The sequence below is a fragment of the Brienomyrus brachyistius genome, chromosome 15 (genome assembly GCF_023856365.1).
Source record: "Brienomyrus brachyistius isolate T26 chromosome 15, BBRACH_0.4, whole genome shotgun sequence".
NCBI lineage: Eukaryota > Metazoa > Chordata > Actinopteri > Osteoglossiformes > Mormyridae > Brienomyrus > Brienomyrus brachyistius.
This window is the reverse complement of record NC_064547.1, coordinates 2,103,928-2,108,646: the sequence shown is the minus strand read 5'-3', so window position 1 is coordinate 2,108,646 and position 4,719 is coordinate 2,103,928.

Sequence of the window (4,719 nt, the reverse complement as noted above, 5' to 3'; positions counted from 1 at the left end):
TCTTTTGTTGTTGTTGTTGTTGTTGTTGTTGTTGTGTGTGTGTGTGTGTGTGTGAAGAGGTATTATTGGCACTATTTCTATTTTACATCGAGGAAGAAGCACTGGATAATTATCAGCCCCCGACACCTAGGTACCGCTGGCCTCAGATTAGATCGGACCGAAAGCTTATTACCCTGATCCTTATTTCCCTTATAGTATAAGAGCACGCGGAGCGCTTCCCTATGTTCCAAAATAAAGGTCTCATTTCTGTAAGTGAGACACTGTGACGCATCTAGAAGACACGCCCCGTAGGTGTCAATATAACAGAAAAGAAATAATGAATTATGTAGCAACTTTTCAAAGGTCTAAGTATGTTCTTCAAAATTAATTTATAAAGAATTAATTATAAAAAATCATTAAAACCTCCCCTTTCCTTAACTTAAATGGGAACGTTTTTCAAGGCATTTGAAAGCAAGCGGACCCTTTTTAAGCCAAAGGAAACTTTACTGTCATCTCAGCAATGTCATGACCTGCTAGTACGATCCTCCTGTGCCACGCCCCCTCATTTACCTCGTGTGGATTCCCAGTGATCTATCAACCGTTAGTTCTGTGTATTTACGTCCACGTCAAGTTCTGTCATTGTAGTGCTGTGGATTGTTACGCCCCGGCGTTTGCTGATTAAATCCTTTTATTTTACCCCATTCCTTATCTCTTTTGCATGCATCCCTCGTCCTTGCCTCGTAATACATAACACATGCAGAGTGAGACGAGACGATGAGGCTCCAGTTTATACAGTTTGCAATAATAACGGCAGATGTAAATGGAAGCTAGTGTAAATAATTGTAATAAAAGGCACTGTGTCAGAAGTGTGTGATGAGGAATAAGGCGGTAGGACAGAGGAGGCTTATGGGCAGGGCGGGGCATCACGCGTGTTTCCTCCCCTTCTTTACCCCCTACCCCCCCCCCTCCTCCCCCCCGCCCCAGTAAGCTGACACAGCGCCTTTAGACGTTAGCAGCTTTTTCCTTAATAGGATCGGGGGGCTTATATTGTCATCTGATAAAACTAAGCAGATTGATAGCTATGCCGTACCTTCTTAACCAATTTGTTCTCAATTAGGATAATGAGCAAACAAGCAGGGAAGTACAGTAAGCATATCGCCATATAACCAACTAACTTGCTTGTTTGCTTTCAGAGCATAAATCAATTTATCATCAGTGACAGCGCCATCAAACGGCAGTTACCTGTAGGTGGTAAGAAAAGCGTGTTCTCTGCTCCGACGTTACGCCAGGACTAACTATTTGCTCCGGCTTATCTTTTTTAATCGTTATTCCACAACCGCCCCGCGCTTAACTATTCCAGTCATTTAATGATCACTGCATCTCTACCGCAGTCGTCTTTAATTGTGAAAATAAGCGGCAAACGATTTTGTATAATAGTTTTTTTACGTTTTATTGTTGTTAATTTAGAATGATTTTATTCATATGAGCAATTAATTTAATATAAACGCATTTCAGAAGTAGCATGTGTAATATGTCTAATGCAATTCTTTAGCTAAGGTTTGTCTGAATTATTATTGCATTATTTTCATCTGGCTGAAATGCAGGAACTTGTTCATTACGTTGCGACGTGAAAACCTTATTTAATACTCAGGCATGGTTTATTTTAACAAAACACGGCACTTAAGTCTGACAGCGAACCTAAGTTTGGAGCAAGGAGCTCAGAAAGCTACCCTATATCTTACCTTTCGTCCTGCTGTCCCGAGCGTGGGGGCAGACTGCTTGCCTGCGATGAGACCGGCTTATAAGCTTAAGGTGCCGTTTGCACGCCACAATAGCCAGGCAGAAGCAGAGCGAACATTATTTATGGTTAAGCAGAGCCAACTCTGTGCAGAATGCTGCTACCGTGGAGGGGCTGCTATCCTTCATCACTACTTTAACTCTCTGTGACGTTTTTCACTCTGGTGAATTTAAGCATTGTTGTCCATCCTGTTACCCTCTTTGCTTCTTCCTAGAAGAAACCCGTGAAAGTTAATACAGCGAACAGGCTTTCAGTTATCTGATAAATGGATGCTTATCGTATAATTTTCTGGCGTGCAGAGTTATTGGCACTCCTGTCAAAAATTAACAAGAATGCTATGAAAAAATGTCTTTCTTGTCCATTTGCCTGATCGTAGACTGAAATTACGAAAGATACTGCTCAAAATTATTCAAAGAAAATATATCCTCACCTAAATGCACCATTTTTTCTCTAAAAAAGAGAGAGACTTTTATATATATATATATATATATATATATATATATATATAAAAACCTCATAACCAAACTGATTCGGTGGTACTTGACGTTCTTTCCTCTGGAGCATATAGGAATGACGTAACACACAGACCAAGCTACATCAACATGGGTAAGACCAGAGAATACACATGAACAAATGGTTGTTGACCTACGTAAATCAAGTGAAGACATGAAAAGTAGCTGCATACTTTAAATTTACACTTAATACTTACCAGTACCAGAGCAATAATGAAGAAGTTTAAACTGCTGAAGCTGTGATTAATCTGTCTGGAAGAGGATGCGTACCTGCTTTGCCTTCACAAACACTGAGAGAAGGATGGATAGAGAAGCACAATATTCTCAAAGCATCACAGGACAATCACAGCGGCTGACTTCATCTTAGGGTTAACACATCTCTAAAACTACCATTAGTTGCCACCTCCATTCCAGCAAACCCTTCACTGATGTCACACCTCAAATGTAAGGCTCTGGTGTTCGTGAGATGTTACAGGGATGCAGCCAGGTGGTGGATCTGCCGCATCTTGGACAGGTTCTTCTTCCAAAGCGGCAGTGAATCATGCAGGATCTTTCAGCGAGATGATCCAAAGCATGGATCCAAATCCACACGAGATGGTTCACTGCCCTCAAAATGAAGCTTTTGTTGGCCATTCCTGTGCCTTGATTTAAACCCCATTGAACACTGGTGGGGGGAGCTGAAGAGGGTAGTCTAAGCGTGGTCCAAGGACCTGGAGATCTGAGAGATCTGGAGAGGTTCTTCAAGGAGGAATGGTCTCAGATTTCATTAGATGCGTTCACCAATTTTATCTGGCAAGACGACGTGGAAAGTACGAAATGCAGTGGTGTGAAAAGTTCATAGCAGTTTCCGGTTACATGTGACCTCTTTTAGGTATTTTTCAAGTAAAAGAATAATTTAAATAAAAAAAAAAAAATCATTTTTTTTTATAGATGACACAAGTATAAGTCAAGGTCTGTATTTAAGAAATAACTAAATATAACTTTAATGGCATGAAAAATAAAAAAGACCACTTCAGGCTGTGTGTGTGTGTGTGTGTGTGTGTGTGTGTGTGTGTGTGTGTGTGTGTGTGTGTGTGTGTGTGTGTAATAAAACAGCTGGTGATGGTCTTAGTGCAGTTCAGCGTCACCGTCACTCTAAGTGCTCTACTGTTATCCAGTATCCAAGGCAACATGAGTCATAGAAATATAATGGACAGATATGCCTGAACCCACATGACTGCCTGCCTGACAAATCTATACTGTTTCCTCAACTGAAAATTAACAGGCATAGTTAAACGTAGCAGTAAGATTATGCCATTTTATAATTAATTAAATGTATACTCTTTTTCCTCATAGAAAGCTCTATTGCAGCAAAAAAAAAAAAAAAAAAAACAATAAACAATCAAATAAATAAATAAATGACATAAAATACCACAGTCCTTAATACTAAAACACTACGTTGGAGTTTTCAGTATTATTCACTGCATTGTTTTGGTCCAAATACGTCTTTAGGATTGCGGCATTTTTATTTTTTCTTGCCATGCCAAGTTTCCTAAAACCATTCTTCAGAGCTTCTTAAACGTAGCTTTACATTTCTCTGAGGTCAGAGGAAATCTCCCGAGAAGTATTTAGCCTCATTGATGGCTGGATTGATCACTGAGATACTAACCTCTTTCATCTAAGTTGAGACCTAAGAATGTCCCATACTATTTTCACAGGACATCTTAAACTAATTAAATGTATTTAGGTGTTTATTTTTATTCATACACGCAAACATATACACACTGCCTCTATAAATGTAATTCATTGTCACGCTTTTTGGATTTGCCATGTTGTATATTGCAGAAATGTTTTCATTAATGTAAATATCTAAACATAAAAACTAACGGTAATCTTTCTAACTGCTTCAGTCTGTGTGTCTTCTCGGTTATACAGGATGCACGCTAGCAGCAGCTAAGTTAATGGCAATTAATAAAAGCAGAGCTAAAACCTTAATTGGCTGTTAAACAGGGATGAGATCATTCTTCGTGAATTGATTATCTTGGTAATTGTTTCGGTTTATAATTCATAACAAATTGGTACACATTTTTATGGAATTAGCCAGGACAATAAATTGCCCAATTTAAATGATCGACATATTAAAAACTGTGCCAGGTACACAAATGGTAATTTATTTTAATTTGAATATCTGCAGCATAGTATTAAAACACTGCAACGTGACATAAAAATATCTATAAACATCTGTTTTTGTTTGTAAAAATCTGATTAATGATGTAATAACGATAACAGTCCGATGACATTTTCAAAAAGAATTATTCGTGAAAATTATTTTGTGAGAATTATTATCCATGTGCCCAGTACATGGGAAATTTCATTGCAGTCATTTTCTTCAAGTGTATTAGTTTTATTATTTTTTCTTAGCCAATATATGTGTGGATATGTGTTAAATTT